General features: G+C 40.5%; 1 protein-coding gene across 4 annotated transcripts in view; it reads left to right on the top strand.

Moving 5' to 3' along the window:
• The window catches only part of asph (aspartate beta-hydroxylase), a 64415-nt gene that overhangs the window by 17247 nt on the left and 23316 nt on the right, over positions 1-23852 (top strand). The window lies entirely within an intron of this gene.

The raw sequence follows: 23852 nt of genomic DNA, 5'->3' as shown, positions 1-23852 counted from the left end.
TTTATTGCCACACAACATGGTTCAAAGACAAATATGGGCAACAGAAAGACCTCCTTGGTTTATTCGATGGCAGAAGTAAACTGAATCCAAACAGTCCAGGAGCCGAAGTGGCTGCCAGGCAATAATACTCAACCGGGTTCGGTTAAAGATTGTCTCTTAGGTATTTAATATAAACACCATCTTAACTTAGCAGTGTGCTATTAAAAAGCCCATAGACAAATTGTCAGTATTGATGTATTGCTTTGTATAACTTAGAAGGTAATTGAATAATGGATGTGCTACCTCAGTTACTGTCAAACTACTTGTATCATGAAAGTTAACAAAATGCAAATTCTCATAGAATCGTTTTCTGTCCAAAATAAGGTAGAAAAAAAACGTTTCTCAGTCTGGGGTTACTGACCCACATGCTCCTATATCAGTGAGATGGTAGTAGGGTGAAGACTATGTGGCTGCGGTGATGGTAGCCACAAATAATGTTTGCCAATTCTTACAGTATTGGTTACGCCATGAAGGCTGTGCATGCTGAGTAACACAGATTTGATGATGCTTTGAGCAGGTGACCACTTTACAGAGAACTCTTCTCTCCTGAACTGTACTGTTATTATACCAGACTGTAAGGTTAGCATTCAGAATACGAAAAATAGTATGCCATGGACAAAATGCTGAGATAATGACCAATTTCACTTGCTATATCTATGCAGTTGGAACCACCTTGCAGTGTATCACAAAAATGAGCACACTTCACATTTTTCTACATTTTTAATTGTAGATTTTCATGGCACAGCAGAGAAGAAATTATACAGTAGTCAGTGTACAACTCATATGAAGGTGTAAATGTATTGATCACTCTTGTGACTTACAACTAGTATTGCAAGGTCTCGGTTTGAGTAGGTAGCAGGTGGATCAAGTTTGGTAAATTAAGTGCAGTATTACAGAGTCAGATAAAATTTAAGAACGCACCCCTCTTCAATATCAGATTCTGTCAACAGATGTGATGTGTCATCCTCATTCAATATGACCCCATTATCCATAGGCTAGCAGTTATGGGACATTCACATACAAGGTTTGTGTGGGCAGCGACGGGGATGTGGTCAGTGCAGGCACAAGAGGTTCACCAGCATTGTAGATGTCCTTTTCAAACTGGACGGCATGCATGCGCGTTCTATCTGCGGAAATCAGCAGCCCGTCCCATCCTTTCCAGGCCATATTCCAATATGAGTCGGCGCACGGCCGCACAGAAAATAGACTTTTGAAGTTGCAACACGCACTTGTCCGGTCTCCCGCTCGCAAGCCCATCCATGCGCCGCGCTGACAGCTAAGAAATAACACATTTTCTGGTGGAAGACCCCCAGACCCCTGATGTTTTCCTCTGAGGATGACTTGACTGCAGCTCTTGTCAAAGTTGCTGCTGACTTTTTCTGGCCACACGCATTGTCTCGTACAGTGATTCTCAAACTATGGTCCGCGGCCCTCTGGTGGCCAGCGGCGTCATTGCAGCTGGGCCGCGAGAGGTCTGGGGAAATAATCCTCCAATTTACTCACATGGTGTTTAGATATTCACATCTTGTTCAGTTAATGTCTGTCTTTCTTGTGTGCGTCCAGAGACGAGAGTGTCACTTCCTTATTTGGTGTTTTGATGCGGTAAGATGTACTATTAGGCAGGATTTATGTGTAAACATTGTCATTTTTATCGCAAAAGTAATTTTCTACTGTGAATTAATTAGCGCGAGTTGCCTGCGAGGTACAGTGCAGTGTTACATTTTCTATCTGCGTCGTGATCTGGTGTGTTTTCATGCTTATGGTGTTGATGTATGTGTAAAATGCATATTTGTGATCATTTTTAGTCGATTGTGAGAGAAAACTGCCGTTTTGGGTTGCTACAGTTGGCTATTTCCTCCTAACTATTAATCAGGGTAGCCGCGCGGTCTAAAAAGTAAAAAAAAAGTCTTGATTTTTTTTATCCCCTTTTTTAGGCCTAAAAAAGGTCTAAAATATCTGTCCCAGGTCTAAAATTTTTAGCAAAGGTCTAAAATGTCTTTTGTCTTTTTTCCCCCAACCGGTCTGCTGCGAAATGCAATGTACGATGACCATCAAACATGAACATTAATTTTGGAAAATGTGAACGAGCGTCAAAAGCGCAAGCGACACTCGTGCATTTCGGTTCTGTTAGCGGGTGAGACAGCTGATCAGGGGAGGATTGTTTGTAGGCTATCTAAGAGTAGCCTTGCGAGCCATCCTACGTACTTCCGCCAAAGGATTGGCTCCACTACTGTAGTCTGGCCGTGCTTCTCTGTGGAGTGCCTGGAGCAGTAGAATTTTGATCGCAACGCCCCCCCCAGAAAACAGCCAATAATCGAATACGCCCCCCACGTGGGGGCGAAAGGGGGAGGACGCTCGTGACAATGACGTACACATCTGCGCCAGAGCCATTGGTCTGCGCTATGTTGTTGTTGAGTAACTGCCAGCGATTGGGTGAGAGGTGTCCAATAATTTCAAACCATAACTGAATGCAAGCTTCCTGCTTCCTACAATTGCTTCAGAGCAAACAAATGCCAGACCATAAATATGAAATGAAATTGTAGTATTATGGGATGGTCAGGACCAGGCTAATCTAAGAGTGGTTGTTGAGGATATTTGGGTCATCGTGGAAAGTTGGGCATTTAAACCACGTTGTGCCAAATGTATTGCGTCGTCCCGGAAGACCAAATTGTGTGGATTGATTTACCTCCACTTCGACTGACGGCTAGCAACACAAACCGTGCCCAGCGGCAAATCCAAGGGCTGAGTCGATAAAGGTTGGTGGAGCTCCGTCACTTCTGGCAGAGGTGTTCTCTGCGTCTTACAAATCATCACGGACCACCACTATAACTGCCATTATGTTATTTTAACAATGCGCAAATGTCTCGGCAAAGCAATGAAACACGTGGCGAAACTATATTAGCTGTAAACAGCGCATCTATCTGTAGTCAACTCGGAAGATTTTTTTTATGAATCATAGAAACACGCTTACAGTTTGAATAAGGGCTCAACGGTAGGCTGAGAGAGGTGCCTGCGCCGTGCTGTGACTTTCTCCATCGACGGGGAGAGTGATGGTCAAACTTTTTTTGTTTTGTTTTTTAAACGGCGCTAGAAATGCTAATCTCCGCTTAGCGTAACTGCTAACAAGTTATGAACCTGTTAACTTTATGAGGGAGAGCAACATATCTGTGTATAAAGTCCTCATTGGACTTTATCATAACTTGCCCTGTTCATGTTAGGGGAGAGATGGGAGACTTGGCGACTGTGAGTGCCTGTTCACTGCTCATTTGTTGCACAACATCACCTGATGTTTGTAGGGCTTTATAGTATACAGTAAATCTCAGTAACAGTAACATTTAATGTTTTAATGTGCAAGGCTTCTGTATTGTCAAAGTAATTTACAATATGCCTGCACATCTTATTTACAGATGTTTTGGCAAGTGTAGACTTGCATGGATTGAAGATATCTTGTTTTCAGAGGGCACATTTCTTTAGATGGGCTACTATGAAAATATGTCTCATTGTGCGGCTAGGTACTGGTACCAATGAAATAATTTTATCTATAGCATACCTTCATGGCATATTAGGGTCTACTATGGGTTGACACTATTTTCAGGTTGGGTGTGTTGCCTAATGTGCCCCCTAGCTCTGTCTTGGAAAAAATATGCCGCCCCCCCTGACCAATTTCACTCCAGAATTGCTGGAATATGGCTGGAATATAAGACAATTGTGACTTTTTCTTAAATACTTGCCACTATTATTATTTTTGCCATTATAATGATTGTTATCTTTTCGTGACACCGGTGCGGCAACTGGGAATGGGAGCGATACTGGTCTAAATTTTCAATTTTTGTGGTCTAAAATAGGTCTAAAGAAGGTCTTAAATTTGATGTGGTCAAACCTGGGGACACCCTGATTACTGGAGCATTTAGTACTATGCATATTTCTCTGAGCTGTGAATGCTGGCTTGTTTCATGCTAATTTCATATTCAGTATTTAGGAGTAATTTTCTACTTTGTAAAAATGCACACTTGTTCAAGATGTTCAAGGGGGTGACAGATGCCCTTCAGTGGCTTTCTGCAAAAATATGCCCTGACTTATTATTCATCATAACAATATAATATCATGTAATATAATAATGTAAGTAATAGGCCTATACTGTCATATAATATAATAAGTTATGATGTTATATTGGGCTATATGGTTTAGTGGGCCCCAGAATTTTCACATTTCAAAGTGGGCCTTGGTGTTCTGAAGTTTGAGAACGGCTGGTCTCAACGAGTTTGAGAACGGCTGGTCTTGTTTGCCAAAACTCAACACGCCAAAAATAGGCAAACTTTGAACAGTGTTGCGATGGGAGACAACCAGACATGTAACGTGGGAGATGGAGGCTTATTAGTATCGACATGTACTGACATGGGTCATGGATCTATGTACAGCATAGAACTTTTGTACGTCACCTCGCATGGGCCAAATATAATATCATCAACTATTGAGGTCAATATCGCCCGACAATTTTGTTAACGTTATAACGCAGCAGGGTTTTTTTCGTGGTTTTTTTTTTTTTTTTTTTGCCTTTTATGACCGTCGTTCGTGGCTTTTATTTTGAAAGCGTCAGCGCGCTTGTTGTTTTTTCCAGTGACTACTTCTCTAGACATTCTTCTTCTCTGTCAGCAGTCAAAACAAAAACAAACAAACAAAACAAAATAGCCTACAGAAGGAAGTCAACTTCTGAATGAACATGTTCGGTACACAGTTCTGGTCCTCCTTGCACAACTCTCAAGTAGCATGTGGCTCGCCTTTGCAGCTTGCAAGGTTAGTCTATTGTACGGTCGGTCAGCATTCAAGGGTACTGTTGTGCTGGCTGTCTATCAGCTGTCAATAACGCCATGCGGACTTACTAAAGCCCTGATCAAAAAGCGAACCGCGAGATATTACATTCCTCACGCAACGTTTTGGTATCTATGGCGGTGCGCGTGCATAGTAGGCTGCATCAACATGGTAGGCTATGATTTCGCGACATCGGCAATTTCGTCAGCATTTAACATAGTGTTTGTCTGTTGGCATTGACAGCAATTACATCTTTCAAAACAATAACGTTGACATGACTGTCAATTAGTTTCTACACCTTAAAAATAGCGACAGATAAGAGAGAAGGTGGGAGTCTTTGACAGTGAGAGAAGGCGGGACATATCTCACAGACGCACGCCTATGGCAAGCCGTTTTAACATAGTTTTTTTAAGTGACAAGTTTTTTTTCTTTTTTTCTTGTAGGCCCATGTAGACCACCCTAATTTGAGTTTATAATTTCTAATATATCAGTTTCAGTAGCATACAATCTTAAATAGCCCTAGTGTAATATTGTATGCAATAATTTGTTTCATTAGTAGGCCTACATTTAGACTGATAGGTTGGCAAATAGCCTACATTTCCATTGTGGAATATTATATTAGACCTACATAGGTTATCTACACAGTACATATGCAAATTATTATTAATTATTTTATTTTATTAATTTAAAAAATATTTTTATTTTATGTATTATTTATTTTATTTATGATTTATTATTATTATTTTTGGGTTTCGCGCGCTATGCGATTAATCGCGATTAATCACAGAAAGTCATTGAGTTAATGCGATTAAAGATTTTCATGTTTGCCCACTCCTAATTACAACATGTATTTATACAGTGCAGTATCACAACTATTAAGTTGACTCAAAACACTTTGAAAATGCACAAACACATACATGCACCTTCCCTCATTCACACACCATGCTGCCATACGGTGTCAATTGTCCGGGGTTCACGTGAGGGTGCGCACACGCACATAGTGATAGTATTGCAGGATAATTTATAGATCTGGTTTTGCCATGCTTAAAATATGGGTGGATAATGGGTCGTTTTTTTCCATTGGAGGGGCCTCTTCAAATGTTATTAAGTCCTCCAAGGGCTGTACTATGAACACAAAGGAGGATTTCCCCCCCGCACTTTCGACATTTATTGAAAGTGGCCAACTTTGCAACACACCCAACCATCACAAGGTCCCCTGAAAACACAACTTCATTTTATTGCAAATTAGGGGTGGGCGATATGTAAGGGTTAACGTTCGGCGAGAAGGTCGCTACCGTGGAATAGCAGCACGACAGAGAGAATCTTTAGACCCCGACGCGGAGCGGAGGGGTCTTGTTCTCTCTGAAGTGCTGCTATTCCACAAAGCGACCGACTCGCCGAAAGTTAACCCGCTTATTATATGGATATACTTAAATGATTCACACATGCGGGGACATTTCTTTACACCTATTTAATGTTAAGATTGTTGCTGCGCAAAACAAAACAGTACCGTTGTGGAACACCGCTAGGCAACAGCTAGGTAGGCTAGCCAGGACAACAGGTGTTGTCTATCACAGCAGCTGATTAGAGTGACAAAAGACCGGACCCCCTGCGGAGTGATATGAAACATTCGCTTTAGCCACTGACTTGTATACAAGCCAGTGGCTTTAGCAGTGAACGTCTTGTTGCCATTGACAGCGGTAGCCAGGACAACGGGTGCTGTCTATCACAGCAGCTGATTAGAGTCTTGTTGAAAAGTCGCTTTAGCAGTGAAAAGTCTTGTTGCCATTGACAGCGGTCTGTTATAGACCAACCCGTCCGTTATCGAAAAATAACAGACGTCCGAACGTTGGGGAGCCCCGTTGAAATGAATGGAGCATTCGACAGATGACGTCACAACCATATAATAAGACTATATTAAATCGTGAAGCATGAAAGCGAGTACAAGATCGTCTCGAATCTAGCCAAAGTGGAGAAATCGTTTACATCGTCTTGCAGTGAGGACGTTTACTATCAGTATAAGAGTGATGTCTACTTACTTAGGGTTGTTGTCTTCACTTTTATTCTTTACATTATTGTATCTCAATTGTGCACTTTATGAGGGCGTCATCAGTGTGTTTTGTAATTAGCAATTAATTTAATGTAAACATATAAAATGCCTGATTCGTGATAAAAAAGATAAAAGATAAAAACATCGGAATCGAGATTTAAAGTAAAGTATTGCCCACCCCATTGCAAATGTAATTTGTAATATTGCTTTACAAAATGTGTCATATTTCATGCGAAACGGCACAATATAAAAATGTTGGGCTGGATAAGACGCCTCATGGGCCGTAAGTGGCCCACAGGCCATAGGTTCCCCACCCCTAGCTTACAATGTTTCATTTTTTAAAAAATTAAATTTGTTTACTGCTAGATCAGCTGAATGGTCACTACAGTAAAGCTTTAGTGATTAAATAAGCAAGAATAGCTGATTTCCTACTGCCGCCTCTCCCCTAAACAATGACTTAGTTGGTCACCACCATCTGACATCACAAACTGTCCAGTTATCTTTCCACAATTTTCTTTTTACACTACTTTGTCATCATTACTATTTTTTATTAGATTTTTTGCACTTTCTTTTTGCCCCTTTTTAATAGAAAACAACTGAAGCAAGTATATTTGACCAAGAAACCTGATTCTGATGGGATCTGGAAAAAGACAAAAATGGAGTGTTAAAGGGCAAGGCCAGTTTTTGTAATCGGGCCCTTAGTTATAGTGTAAAATAATGTTTTCTACTCGCCCTTACTAGTTTTGTGTCATTTGGAGCAGTCTTAAAGATATTGGTTTGGTGATGTTGGGAGATCTTCATGAAACGCCATTTGTCTGGGCAAGTAAATGCAGACACTAAATATTGTTAATGTATTAACTATGATAAATGAACACTAACGTGTAGTCTATGTTTTTGGTTTGAAACATCTGTGCTATGTGGGGAGAACATTTTGCTAGTCTAGCTGGATGAATGAATGGCAGCACTGCCGTTTCTTGATGATGTCATGAGCCCAGGCTTTCTGGAAACGCACAAAAAATTGTTTTAACTGCATACCTGATGGTTCATACACAAAAACACTACCTACATGTTATTAGTGCTACCATATCTTAATTAATATTGAAAAAGTAACGCCTGCATTTACTTGCCCATACTCATGAACGGCCGTCCGGGTACTTGGCTCGTAAATGTGCGTTACGCCCCTTTATGGGTGAAAACAAACCAAATGTCTCATCAACTTACATGCTACATTGGCTTGTCTAAATGAACACAGTCCATGCTTCAGCCACGGCTGTTTGGCTCTATTATTTGGACAGCCGGCAACACATGTTGCGCGTGACCAACGCTAGTCTACAGGTCCTTATCTTTCGTTTATTAAACCCCAACATCACCAATTGACTTGTATGGGTTGTTTTCCCCCACAAATGGGCGTGACGCACATGGAAAACGTCACGCCGTTCATGAGTATGCAATTATCAGCACTGTCATGGACAGATGACTTCATGAATTTTTGTTTGAAACATCTGTGCTATATGCTAAGGGTTGTCCTCATGACAAGTTATTAGTTTGACCGTATCATATGGATTAAAAAAAAAAAAATAGTGCCAGCATTTACTTGCCTGGATGAATGGCGCTTCGTGGATATCGCCCAATATCACCAAATCAAATATCATCGGGAGTGCTCCAAATGATGCACTATCACCATGGCTTAATAACAGTAGTTTACATGAATAAGGGCCCAATTGCAAAAACTTGTCTTGACCTTAAAGTAAGGAATAATGGCCGACGAGGTGTCACGATATGAAGGGAAATAATGGACGAGGTGAAGCGTTCTAACAGCCCGACGACGCAGCCATTTTTTCCCTTGATATCGGGACACCTCGAAGGCAGTTATTCCGCTTATCACCCGGTTGCCAGCATTTATGTATTTATTTATTGATTTGTTGATCTAGGGCTTCGTGAGGGTCGATTAACCACTGTGCTTCGTTCGTTGCTATAGGGACCACTTCCTACCTTTCTTGCAACAATGTTGCAGGCAGGTCACTTTGCTACATTTTTTTATTTCAGTAATCCTGTGATTCGTGGGTTATTCCTCGTTAGGCCATGATTTTTTTTAGTCATCAGAGATTTTGATTGCATTGAGGTTTTGTTCATTTATCCATTTAAAGTTGGCAGCGAGCCTCGCAGATGATCTTGCTGCAGGAGATTGGCTTGTAGCCTTGCTGTCTCGGTAGAAAAAAAGGGCCGTTATTCCACTTATCTTCCATTTGGAATAGGCTATTTAAAAACGCCTGTTAAGCCTTAAAGGCTACGGGATAATGGCGGCCAGGTGTGCTAACTGCATCGTGAAAAATCCAGCAACCAACTTAGACGCGTCTGTCATGCGTGGGTGCGTGCGTCTAACTTAGTCGGGCACAAAACCTTGGTTTGGAATGCTGAGGGTATATCATCCGCAGGATTTCTATAGGGTTTATAAATATTGTCAGTGTCTAAATTAGGCGCCTGCACGCCCGCATGACATCATGGGTGTCCTGTTCTCGGACACCTGTTCAGCCAATCACAAGACGTTCTGTCTGCTCACTGGGTGATAAGTGCACATAGAAATGTATAAAAATGAAGGGATTGATGGCCATACATTGCATGCTCCCTTTGTTCCTATTCTTTTATTATTGGGCCCATTGACCCCGTCTTGTATAAACACATTACACATCTTTGCTTTAAAAAAAGTCCACCCTATTTTTTCTGCTTCTCCTATTGTTTCTCTTCTTTCTGTCATTTACCTATACTTCTCTCCTGCCTTATCTTTCTGTCTGTCTGTCTGTGTGTCTTTGTATGCATGTATGTATGTGCATAGGGCTGACCAAAGATGGCAGCAACGAAAACTCAGACTCCCTCGAGGAGGTCTTCGATATTTTAGCCGAGGAAAGCTCTGATTGGTTTCAAGCCTTCTTCACCTTCCTTTATGATGTAATGACTCCCTTTGAGACCCTAGATGATGAAGAGGCTGAGGCGTCGGTGGATGATGTTGCTGGCACGTCACAGACGGAAGGGGTTCAGGGCCAAAAGACATGTGTAATCTTAGGCCTTCAAAATCAGTGAAAACTTTTTTGATGTTTATATTTTTTAAGCTGTTGGTACAGGACTGTATTGCTTGAAATTGCCTAAGCATCTAGTCATATACAGAGACAATTTCCTCAAAAGAGGTGAAGTACAAGGTTGTGCTCTTTTTTTTTTCCTTTCCACAATATTTTCCATCGTCATTGAAAGTAAAATGTAAAATCATTTTGTTTAGCAACAGATGAGGCTTTTTAGGCTCAGTTCAAACGATCTGCCTGTTATGTCTCTTAATCCTTGAAACGGTTACCTTTGATCTATGCACAAGTTGGCATCAATAGGATTAGTTGTTTATAATCATGATCAGGTAGGTATGCTTCACTATGCTATGTGTTCGTACGGATTTTGTATGGGGAAACTGATGGTTTTAAAAAAATATATATTTTAATTTTTTTTATAGAGACCCCATAGCAAGTTTTTCAAGCAGGAGTTTTTCGTGTGGGTTTTCCGTTATAATTGCAATTAGGAAGTCATGGCCTGAAGTAAAACATTCAAGCTCATTGAGGTAACATTGTTTGAGATTGTCACACAATCTATTTGGGGGTTATTTGTGGTGGTAGCTCTGTCTACAAGCTACAATATCACAGCAAATGGGTATTTGTAACAAAATTAACAGAATTTGCTAAAGGCAAATGTTAAAACCATAGACCAGAGTTTGTTCCACATGGATATGAGGTGGCACAGTGAAATTGGACTGTCCTAACAGTTTTCTCCCTGCACTGTCAGACTCATGTTGACATTTGTAGTTGATATTCTTTTATAACATAAAAAGCTTAGGGCACAGTATTGCATTACATTACATTTGGCAGAGGCTTTTATACTAAGTGACTTATAACCAAGGACCTAATCATAGCATTTGCAGATAAAGCGCACAGTGAATATACAGAACAATAAGTACAGATGCCAAGTGGGGCTAGTTAGTTTTTTTTAAATAGTACATTAACACAGGATTCAGTAGAGAACACCCACCCACACACCATGCCTTAGAGTGTAACCTGGGACTGGGTCTGCTTAGGCGTTAGTGCAGTAAATATAGGGCTGGGAATCGATCCAAATTTCCTGGATCGATTAGATTTCGATCCAGAAGGCCACGATTCGATTCGATCCACAATTCGACCCGATTCGATTCGATATCGATCTATTGTATTGTTGGATTGTCACTTAAACCCATTTATGAATCTTTTAACAACTAAAAAAAGCATCATATGAGTGTAGTGAGTGTGTAATGTAATTCTGCATAGAATTAGGCTATATGAAATGTCAAACTGTACTGTAAGTGGCCTATAAAAACATATAGGCCTAGATCAGCCTCAGCAGCCAATACAAACATGAAATAGGCCTACCTTGGTATGATGGAGAGGTGGGAAACTTGGTATGAGAAAGAGAGGTGGTAGGCCTAAATAAAATAGTAATACTGTGGCAATATCATACCTTACACCATGACATTAAACAGACTATGTTTATGATGAACCTAAATAACCTAATTAATATAAATAACTATCAAACTTAAATACCATAAACCGCCAACATAATCTCTCAGTAACACTGCTACAGACGAAACCACAGCATAGCATATAGAAAAAATAGAACACGCGCACGCAGACCGTTTGATTGACAGGTCAGGCGAGACAGGTCAGTGCGCTTCCCTCTGTGGTGGGTGGGTGGATGTTGAGTGTTGATGGTGGGAAAGTGACAGTGTTTTATGCAAAAGTTTGGGATTGTAGATAGATTATCGATTGTTTGTGTAATGGGACATGATTAGTGGATGTCTCACTGGAAATCTATAACGCTGAGAAGAGATATAGCTGAAATCTAACGCTGCTCTGAGCTGTGGAGATTTCTCAGTCAATCGTGGAGATGGGCACTAAAAAAATCGCTTCGACGCACAAAAATAAATGGCCTACATTCAGAAGCAGTTAACGTAGGCCTATCCCAATCTCAGTAATTTGATCCTTTCCCACCGTTTATCTGTATGGGTGCATGCACGTGCACGCGTGTGTGGATGTGAAAAGCACCCTTTCGTCTCCCTTGCCATCCTCGCATTCGAAGTTCAAGTTAGAAGACGGGGATAATAACTTCTCGTAATTTCAACAGCCTACAAATCATCTAAGCTACTGTCTTATACCATTATAAGTAGTCACTCCATCCCAACTCAAAGTAACTCGTCTTCCTTCACTGTTATTAAAAGAAGAAGCGACGGCACTTTTAGGTTTCAAAAATGAAACCAGCGTATACAATGGTTTGTTTGACGAAATAACAACAATGCTGTGCAACGCAACTGCAGGCATTTCCGAGAGCTGTGTAATGTAATGTAGCTCCTGGCGGGCCGCGGGAAGGTTGCACTATGCATAACATAAATCCATGAATAGTTGAAAGTAAAAACTGCCACTACGGTCAGGAAAAGCCCCCGCGTATTTGTGCATTCTGTGTATGTTGAAGAGCGCTCCCGACGCGGTTGAGAATATAGGGATGGTCCTCCACAAAAAAAGATCGATCCACAAAGTTTTGGATCGATATCGGATTTTTCAGACGTGAATCGATATTGGATCGTGGATCGATTTTTTTTTTTTATTTTTTATTTTTTTTTATTTTTTATTTTTTTTTTTTTTATTTTATTTTTTTTATTTTTTTTGAACACAGCCTTAAGTAAATAGTCTCGAAATAGTCTTAACTTGCTTCTTGATGGTTGAGAGAGTTGACCCTGGTCTTGCTGCCTCTGGGAGCTTGTTTCACCACTGAGGGACAATGACAGAAAAGGCTTCCCTGGGATTGCGCAGGCAGCACGGCCAGATGGTTTGTGTTGGAGTGTAGCTCGCTGGCAGATAAGCTGGAGGCCGTTTTGTAGGCAAGGGTCAAGGCCATGTGCTTGATCCGGGGAGTCAAGATGGCTCAATAAATAGAGAAGTAACATTGGTCCTTTTGGGTTGAGGGAATACCAAATGTGCCGCTGCATTCTGGACCACCTGCAGTGGGTTGCGGTTAGGGTGCCTCATTTGCCCATTTAAGTCGGTCACCATCCCGTTTCAAAAGTTGTTTTAAGTATAGAAATATGATCTTTAATCGTGGTCTATTCTAATCTGATATAAATAAATCTTATCAATTTCATGCTGCACGTCTGTGATGCTGCCCAAAATCCCATGGCAGAGTCAGTCAAGCAAAGTTAGATATTTGAAATTAGAATTAGCCTCTTTTTGGAGCGAATGAAAGTTAAGCGTTTCAATACTCCTACTTGAAAAATAAAGCCTAGTTTACACTGATGTGTGTCTATATCGAATCACTCATGATATATGGCCCACGGTTCGATATGCCCCACGATTTTTTTTTTTTTTAGAAAAGGGGAAAAAGTTAGAAAATAAATTACATACATATGTAGGCCTATGCGTTCTTTTTGCATTTACCTGTCTACATTAATTTTGTAGGTCTACTAAATGATGTTGCAGATTTACCACTGCAACCTGTTCCCAAGATGTTGACATCAAAGCACAACACAGAGAAATAAGGGATATTAATTCACCAAGGAAGAATATGCTTATTATTAATAGGCTTACAGGTAGATCATATCATGCTGAGATGCTGACCGTGTTTGACAGACAGAGACCGAGAGAGAAGGGTCAGGTTCCAGTAGGTAGCCTATAGTCTAACAGCTGTCTCACATTATCAAACATTATCCAATTCATATCCAAACATTAACTGAAAACAACACTGGTCATATTTTGTCAGGAAACATGTTGTATTAGATTAGATTAGATTAGATTAGATTACTTTATTGGTACCCAAGGGTAGATTTGATTTGCAGTAAAGTGAGCTTCGCTCATAAGTTACTTACAGAAATGCAACACTTAATTTTGATGATTCATATTTTTGTAACTTTTTTGATCGTGCAGCAGCGCGCACGCTTACAAACAAAACTCAAAATGAACCTCAGTTATGGTCTCACTATGCAACACGCACGTTGTCCTTTGTTTGGTTTAGAGATTTGACATTTTGTCAAGAGCGGGAATGGATGCAGAGGCTGAAATGGAGCATGTTTTCGCTAGGCAGGCGGTCAATGGGGGGGAAGAAATAATGCTGCCTAATATCCACATCGACCGCAACGTTCGCCCGACTTCAGACAGTCCCTCATTAGAGCGTATAGCGATTTCAGGCTCGAGTATGGATTTGGGCAGGCGGAGCATCTCGCTCTATCGCGCTCTTTGTCTCTCTCTCTCCGCTCAACGTCTATCTCCACTCAAAATACATCGGCGCATGCATGGATCAAAAAAATCTTCACACGTTTGATAAAGCCTTGGTCTGTTGTTCATTTCTATGCTTTACCTTCCGACGTTTGCGCAAGTTTTTCGTCTCGCGGAGGTTGCTCAGGCAATGGATAACAATAAATGCACGTGCTGGTTGGATGGAACATTTTATAAGAGAGAGGGGTGACTGAAAGTGTTACTCGCACATGTGCGCCCCTTTTCTACTTGCGCATATGGAAACATTTGCCTGTATCCTGCTGTTTTCTATTCTGAGGCGGGGTAACAACTTTGAAAGGGCGCATCACGATTCTGTGAGGAAGGTTCGCGATAGGGGTTCGTGGGTCTGCGTACCGCGATCCCTCGGTTCGATGCAATATTGTTACAGCCTTAATGAGTACACGTGGGGAATGGTTTGAAGACGCCAGAGCCCTCGTAAGGATTCGCATACGATGCTGATTTGAGCTGTTGTAAACGGCGAGATACGAGGTTACGCATATCTGAGTTGGTCATGTGACTTCAGGATGACATATTGAGGAACTAAAGTATGCTGCCAAGATTGTTTCTAGGTTCAATTGTGGCGGGGGTAGTTTGGGTATTTTCATCACCTTGTAAATAAAACGAGATGTAATCGGTGGTTTGGTAGTAATCATGTTATTTGTGTTGACTTTTTCTTCATTCTGGCAGCACCATCCTGTCACCAAATAACATGAGCCAGTTAGACAGCTGCTTATCAGCAATTAGCATTATTAGTGATTAGCGTTAGCAATTGCTTAGCACTTTTATTTGTAACTTAAACTTGCAGTTGGAATAGTGTCATGCTGTACTGTATGCATATTTCGCACAAGTGACATTATTGGTTGCTTTGTGAATCAAACTTGTAAAATTACCTCTTTGGCTGTAGCAAGTTAGCTAAACATGAAAGTGAAGTGAAAGTGAAAGCCCATTGGGAAACTCCAACTCCCATTGTCATTGTGACACAGCACTCCACAGCACACAAGTGAACACTGCACACAACAAAATTGCATTTATGCCTCACCCGTGCAAGGGGGCAGCCCTCAGTGGCGCCCCATGGGGAGCAGTGCGGTGGGACGGTACCATGCTCAGGGTACCTCAGTCATGGACGAGGATGGGGGAGAGCACTGGTTGATTACTCCCCCCACCAACCTGGCGGGTCGGGAGTCAGACTTGCATCCCAGAGGTTGCCGGTTCGACGCCCTAACCGCTCACCCATGACTGCCCACATGTTAGGTTACGACCCAACTAGCTAATTAACAGTACTCTCTGAACGGAGACAGACAGAAGAAGTGTCTGCTGTTGAGTGTGTTTTCGAAGCAGTTGCGCATGCTCCATATGCAAGGGCGATAATGTGACATGATGGCTAATTAGTCATGTGACCAGCGAATCAGCCAATCAGTTTTTTTGTAAACAGATCAGCTTTTCAATCACAAGACAGAAAATTGTTTGTAAACATCAGCCGTATTCAACACGCCCGCACGATGATAGGGCTCACTTATATTAATTAATTTCACCATAAGGCAGGGGAAAGAGTGGACCTGATTTGATGACATGTTGTCAGACCAACACTTGCAGAGCGTTATAGGTCTGGTAGCTAGGCAAATGATAGATAGGCAAGACGAACAGAGGTCACACTGGTGATACTGGAGAAAATTTCGTTTCTTGAGAGGAAACCTGACTGAAAGTAACAGTGATTTTTTTTTTTCTTTCTCAAATTACATTTTTAAGAAGTTTTTTTTTTCACTTTTGCTCGGTCAACTTTTTAGGGAGGTACTTTTACTTGAGTAAAATGTAAACCAAGTAAAGATTCTTTTATTGAACTAAGAAGAGTGCTTGCATTGAGGAGTCACCTGTCAACTGTATTGTCGAATTACCATATATTGATTCTTTATGAGATGAACAACAGAACAGTTTGGTGGAAAGGACGGATAAGTGATGAAGCCACACCTTCTGAAAACTTTTTTTTTGAGTAATGCATATTTTATGTTAACCATTCTGTGGAGCAAGGCACTAGAAGCAGTCATACAGTTCAGGTCAAAATGATTAGCTCACCTAAATGGAATATCTACTGATTTCTGTGTCAATGAAATTGACCATCAATGGGTTTCTGTTACTCTGGGCTGCGTTTCCCAAAAAAACCCTCAAGTAATACTGAGGCTTAAGTACTACTTAAGTATGAGGTGCCCTGTTGGCAATATATCAGAAATAGGTCTCACATCATTACTAAAAGTTTATACATGCACTATCTTACCTTGCATTCGCGCAAGCATTTTAATTTAATAAAGTAAATTTAATTTAATAAAGTAAAATTTAATTATTTTTTTAAAGGGCAGAGTTTCCTAAAAACTTATGTGTAACAATAAACTATCCAGGGATAAGATAATTTTGGTAATAATTTTGCCCTAACTGTAGTTCATAATGTATGAATAAATGGTATGGGTGGGGCAAACATTTACAACTGGGTGTGCCCAGAACTACACTCGTATAGCATTATAATGCAATATTATAAGCTCTTCTGAAGCTATTTTGATGACCGCAATGAGGTTAAAACGGTTTCAAAAGGTTAATGTAAATTTAATGTAGCTTTTGTAAAAAATAGTTGTGAACACATTTGTCTTTCCGTGAACACCCTAAACCGTTAGGGCTGTGATTGAAAAGGGCCTAATTAAGTCTTTGCACATTCAAGGTATCACCTTTTTAGTGTTCTGGTCAAAGTGATCTGGTTCAATTATTATTATTTTTTTTGACATTAGATGAGCCAGGAGACTTAGTCAAGAAACATGGCAAACCAGGTAATTCTTCTGCATACCCTGTGGTGTTTTAATGACTTGACTCATTGAAGCTTGAGATTGTGTTAAGGTTTGCTTGGTTGTTAGCTGCATGTTGTAGAAGCTGGTTGGGTTTTGCAACTCCTGATGAAACGTTTGCTTTTTTCGAGTGTTTTATTTGGCCTAATGATGTATATTTAATTAACAATAAAGTTATGCAACTGGAATAACCTGTTCGGAATGTATATAATGTCCCGCAGTCGTGGTTAAGGTGTCAGAAAGCTCTTCTTGGCATGCTTTTTTCTATTTATTAACACATCAGGCTGACCTACATTCCAAATTCTGAGGTGAAAAGTAAAAAGGACCTTTTAAGTTATGCCCCGCTCTCACCCGCTCCACATAGACTCGGGTGTCCATTACATGACATTACATTTCCCTGTGACTAGCACTTTTATCCAAAGCTACGTATTTATTTGGGTACATGGGTTGCAGTTGCAGTGTGAGGTTGGGTGCCTTAGTCCAGTGTTTCTCAACCTTTTTTTAGGCGAGGCACCCTTTCAATTCATGAAAAATTTCAAGGCACCCCAAACCAACACTGGCATCGCATCGGCATCGCATCCGATACCACAAAAGCTTAGAAAAGTAACACATTTGGAGACGTCCCACGACCTGCGTTCGAAGTTGCAGCTGACTGGGGCGACATATATTTACTTTATTGTGCATAAATGGCAGATGAAAGATTTCACTGACTAGCATTAACTTATCAATTTAGACGAATGTGTATTTTATTACATAATTTATCAGCCACGTTTCCGTGGCACCCCTGAGGGGGGCCCATGGCACCCCTGTTGAGAAACACTGCCTTAGCCAATGGCTCTTCAGCCGTGATGTGGAATTCAAACCTGCAACCTTCCAGTTTCAAGACCCTTTTTAAGATATGGTTACAGTAGTGACTGTTTAGTAACAGTAGTCAGTAGCAGTCAGTCAGTAACCAGTAACATGAAGCCATTCTACGTTTGTTATCAGTTGCAATAGATCCTGAGACTAGTTACTGGACCCTGTTGTGAAACAAGGTCTCTTATGCACCCAGGAAACCCAGAGAGAGGTTTGTTGGTGGCCTTGCCATTCTATCCCATATCCCTTAATAGTTCCATAGGATCATAGCAGTACTAACTGACAGTTACTAAACATCTAAAACTAGGGGTGCAGCGTTTTGTTTAGTTGCATTTGAACGCCCAGCATAACAGGCATTGTGTATGTAGTCTGTGTAGAAAATCATATTAGAACTAGCCTTGAGACTACCAGAGCGCTGAACCATTCACTGAAGAAACCAAATATTTGGTCATTCCATGTCAAGTCACCCACCTTCCCCAGGTGACCCTCATCAATTTGCCTGATTTTTCACATATATATAGTGCATCCGGAAAGTATTCACAGCGCTTCACTTTTTCCGTATTTTATTACGTTACAGCCTTATTCCAAATTGTATGCAATTAATCTCTGTCCTCAAAATGTAACATAAATACCCCATTATGACCATGTGAAAAAAAGATTTCTGCAACTTTCCGGATGCACTGTAGGTACTTTTTGATGCCAACTGTTACAGGTCAGGTGTTCAAACTTAAGATTCTTAGAAACCTAGCTTTAAAGTCAGATGTAGGCCTTTAACTGTTGCACATGGTTGTAGTCATCTTAAAAACTACCACAACAATCATGAGCCAGAGCTGAGCAAGTTAGCTTACCATGGGGCAGTTGACATGTCTATTTACCCGGCATGACTGTGAGAGCCCACGATAGCTGAACAACTCAGTTCAGATAATAAATATAAGGAATTGAAGGTGTTCTTGAGAAAATGCGGTGAACTGTTCCTTTAAAGGCACACAGACTTTGGTACAAAAGGAGCCTACACTACTGTCTACACCAGACTCCAAATTTAACTTTTTGAATACAATTTACAAACTCTGTAAATGGTTAAGAGCACTCTGTATACAATGTGTTCACAACCTCTCCAAAATGGTTAGAAGTTGAATGCTGAAAGTTGTTTCAGTTGGCATGGAAATGTACGGTGCGTGAAAAATGAGCCAAAATCCAGGGAATTGTGCGTTTTGACGTAGAATTGCCCTGTAATTCTCTCTTCAACTAGTCACCTACGAGCTCACTTTCAATTTGGAGAGCAGTTGAAATGTGCTTTTTTTGTAAGCTTGCCGTTTATCCTCTCGATCATCTGTTTTTAGCTTTCTTTGCCCTGCCTCTGAGGAATGCATTTCAGGTCATGTTATTGAACTATCCTGTTACATTATCATGCTTGCAAAACACAACTGATCATAAATGTTCTGTGTGAAATGCTGTCTGACTAAACTGAGAGCTGAACCGAACAGTGGGCTTACTGTACCGTTGCACCCCTAGTTGCAAATGTTTGAATTGTATTAATAGTTTTTGAGGGTAAAAACGCATAAATTCATTTTGTGTGTCATAATTTTCAATTATACTTTGGTTCCTTGAATCCTCCAGACCACGCTCTGGCCAAAGACGTGGGAACAAGATTGAGAGAGGCTCTGAAAATGCAACTGACAATCATCCACGAGCGCGTAGAGGCGAAAAAAATTGCCAAGATGGCACTCGCTGAAGTAAGAAACATTCTAGCCAAGGAGGAAGAAAATAAGTTGATGGACGAAAGGAGAGTGGAGGTGCAGTCAAAGGCCTGGGAGAGGGTAGAGAGACATTTTAAGGATGAGGGCATGTGGATGGAGGGGGATGTTGAAAGAAACCGAAATGGGACAAAGTTTGAAAAGGGTGAGTTCATGGCGAGAGAGATGAAAAAGCCAAGCAATGATGAGGGAAGTGAGAACAAGAAAGAAGTGAAACTCTTAGTAACAACTGAATCTAACGTGAAGGAATTTGAGGGGGAGGTAAAAAGAGGCAAAAGTAAGGGTCCTTCAAAGTCCAGGAAGAAGTCAGTTAAGACATCTGGTTAGTGCATGGGGCTAGGTACTAAAAATCTGCATTTTCAGTGAGAGCTGTTAAGCTGTTGGTAAGCTGTCAGCTGTTAGCTGTTGGTATAGCAATTTGAAACCGAGAAGGAAATGTACCTACCCTAATGTGTGTAGTTCTTACAATGTGAAACACATTAGAACAACGTATTCACTTCTGACATTTTGTTTTGTTTTGCTGTTTCCTGACTCCATAAAATGGCCTACTACAGTAAAAAAAAATGCAACACAAGCGTTTACACAATTTTAAAGTTTATCAAAGAGTGGTTGTTTCATGAAGACGTCTGTCAATCGTAAATAAACCTTCACTTGTTCTGAAATTGTGCCCTTTGTGGTCATTGCCAATACTGCAAGTTATATCAGCTCTTTTCCCTCTTATTTAGTTCTTATGGAATGTGGAGATAAAGTTGCATGTCTTTTTACAATATCTTGATTGAGGTTAATGGGTGAAAGAAATGTTAATGGCTGGTTATTGTAATGGCCATTCTGTTATATTATGTATATATAATGTTTTACATTTATGTCATTTTATGTTTTTACATTTACTTCACTGCGCTACTCACAATAAGTTGGGTGTATCTTCATATACATGAGTGAGTTCCCTCATTGGCTTGAATTCTAATGAAATAATTAAAAGTTTCTTCTGATATCATGAACACTTTTTAATTTGTTTAATGTTTTTAAGGTGTTTGCATACCGGATGCGATTCGATTTTGCTAATAAAACGCGGTGTGACCCAATTTTGCGACCCTGTGACATCAAAACGTTCAAAAAATCGCACCGGTGAATTCTGTGACAAATGGATAGCAGCAGCACGGACGAGTTCGTTAGCTTCAATCCAAAAGTTTTGCTTGGTATACCCACACATTAGATATTGGCCTGGCTGGCGAGACATTTTCCTGCCGTTTGCAAACTGATAGGCCATTTGAGATGCTACTGTAACACAACTTGCTTTTGCTCAGAAGCGAATATGAATCAGGCCAACCATTTCATTACACAACAAGATTAGGTCAGGCCTATAACAAAAGATACCATTAAAGGTACACTGTGAGATTTTTAGCTGTTTATTTCCAGAATTCATGCTACTCATTCACTAATGTTACCTTTTTCATGAATTCGTTCCACCACCATCAAATTCTAACTATTCATTATGACTGGAGAAATTGCACTTTTCATACATGAAAAGGGGGATCTTTTCCATGGTCTGCCATTTTGAATTTCCAGAAATAGCCATTTTTAGCTGCAAAAATGATTGTACTTGGTCCATACTTGAAAATATTAGTTTAAGTTATTACTTGGTAAACTTTCATGAAAAGATCAAATTTGGCAATAGGCAACCCAGTTTCAATGAGCAGCATAGTTGCAGTACCTTTTTTGACAATTTCCTGCACAGTGTACCTTTTAGTACACAAACAATTTGAAGTGCACAAACATTTTTTGTCTTTTGTCTATCAGTCAAACACATAAAGGGTGTGCGTGCTCCTGAAAAGATGCAGCTTCAATGCAACACACATCATGCTCCTCCACGCTCATCCGACACATGTAGCAGTTTCTTTTCTGCAACAGAGGAAATGCTTTCTCTGGTAAATGTTGACCCAACAACAGAAGTCCGTGGCAACATTGACAATACGGAGCGGTTGACATTGACAACATCAGATTTGTTCTGAGGCAAACGCCCACTTCATCCAATAGGATGAGGATGTTGGTGTGTTGCCACCTGTCCAGGTTGTCCAGGAATTTAATGACCTGTCCAGGAAAAAAAATAGGCCTATATAGGTCTGCTTTCCTGGACAATGATTGAAGGATACCATTGCATACAAGCAAAAGGTCGATTTAGTTTGAAATGTCCAGAATTGTTTTCAGACAGAGGTGGCAACCTTAGTTGGTGTTGAGACCCATTTGTAGTCTGAGATCGCTGGATTTCTATGCACGATGCAAGAGCGGCGTGCTATTCAATTTAGTCAGATGACCAAGACGAGGTGATCTTGATCGGCTAGACATGCATTAGGCTAGTTTTGATGGGGTCTGTCCGTTTTAAGAAAGCGTGAGCATGCATTGTGTTGGTCATCGAAACAAGACCATTGGCTTTTTACCTTGATAGCCTTGGGCCACTCAAAGCTCCCAAGGCATTCGTGGACCACGTTTCCAATTATTTCTATTGTCCTGGGCTATTGGCCACAGGACTATTTACTAGGGGTTTTCACATCATGATATCCCGGGAGTCGAGATGCCGTTTCATCTTGACACGTTTAAAGTTTAATAGCACGACATGTCAGACCTTTTATGTCCTTTTATTTCTCGTCTGTTAATAGTCCAACACCTGTTTTACTGATGGGCATGCATTCTATGCCCTTTTTCACAAGCAGGATATCCCACTGCAACGCAGTAGTTGTTGTTTTACGGTCATAAAAGGAGTGGATACATAGCCTACAGTAATTAAAAACAGGCCTTATTTAGTAATGCTGCGTCTATTGTGACAGGAATTTATTGTGACGTGACTGAATTCATTCATGTGATTGGTTGACACATTTTGTTGCGTTTGAAAAATCGGCTGCTGTGGGAATATTTTTTTGTGTCGCTTTGTTGCAGCGAAAATACGCCTCCAGTATGCAAGCCGGCATAGCAAATATAGAGTTCTAAAAATAGAACTTGTTCAGCGAAAAATCACTGCGAAAATTCGCGGTTGGTGTGCAATGGCCTTTACTATCCCAAAAGTTTAGACGATAACACTTGAAGACTTGAACAGAAAGTTAGGAGGTGTGGTAGCGTAATTTGGGGATGATGGTGGATACTTTGTCTCAAAGGTGCAGTTACTCAGCACAAAACGGAATAGGTTATTCTTAGGGATAGTTTAAAGAAACTCCCGCACACTGACCATTTCGCTGTTCTTTCTTTAATAAACGACGTTTCGGTACTATTCTTAGGGATACAAATTATCGAGTAATTCATTAATCATTAAGCTTAGTTGATTGTCCCATCGATCGACTTTCGATTAATTGATAAGTGGCGTTTTTCACCTGAATTTCATAGGGCCTTTAAAAATATCAGCTAAATAAAACACTGAGTTCAAAAAGTATATATCATATATAGTTATATTAAATTATATTATGATAATTATATTATGATTATTAGGCCCATATTACATTTTATTGTATTATGTTATATTTTATATATTCAAGTAATTATGCATTAGGAAAAGAAAGCAGACATGTTTTCTATGGCATCTCCATGCCACCTTTAGAGGGGCATTGGTTGGTTTCACCCAGGAGTGAACTCAAAGCAGATAGCCCCACGCCCCCACTATGGGAGCATCCCAATATGTGACCTTGCCTCCTCCACTTGTGCTTGTCTCCTCGCCCCGCCTCCTGGCCCCTCCTCCGTGGAGAAAACGATAAAGTTTCCCAGCTGTCAGCCTAGCCACAACAACTTTTTAGGGATTGTTTTTCATTCACCATCCCAATTGCAAACGAGAAAAAGACTACAATGGAGCTTTTGCAAGATATTGAAATAAAATGCTGTTGTCAGTGATGTCATCATGACGAGAAGCGAGTGGAGGAGGCAAGTGGAGGAGGCAAGGTCCCATATTAAGATGCACTCTATGTCTCCTGGCATGAGATATGACGGACAACGTTGGGTTCCAAACGTGAGCATGCTCTCAGGACTTGTCTGTATAAAGGGGTGTGTCAGCTTCCAGCATGATTAACCACAAACATTTTATTTTAACAAGCTTCAAAATACGGTATTTTGGGTAGTGTGTTGTCTATAATGGAAAGTAATGTCAACAAAGTTCGATTCTGAACTGTAAAAAAAAAAACATTTCCTGTGTCTCTATAAGGAGAGCTAATAAGCTAAC

This window comes from Engraulis encrasicolus, chromosome 16, assembly GCF_034702125.1.
Source record: "Engraulis encrasicolus isolate BLACKSEA-1 chromosome 16, IST_EnEncr_1.0, whole genome shotgun sequence".
Classification (NCBI taxonomy): Eukaryota; Metazoa; Chordata; class Actinopteri; order Clupeiformes; family Engraulidae; genus Engraulis; species Engraulis encrasicolus.
This window is presented reverse-complemented; position numbering and strand designations above follow the sequence as displayed.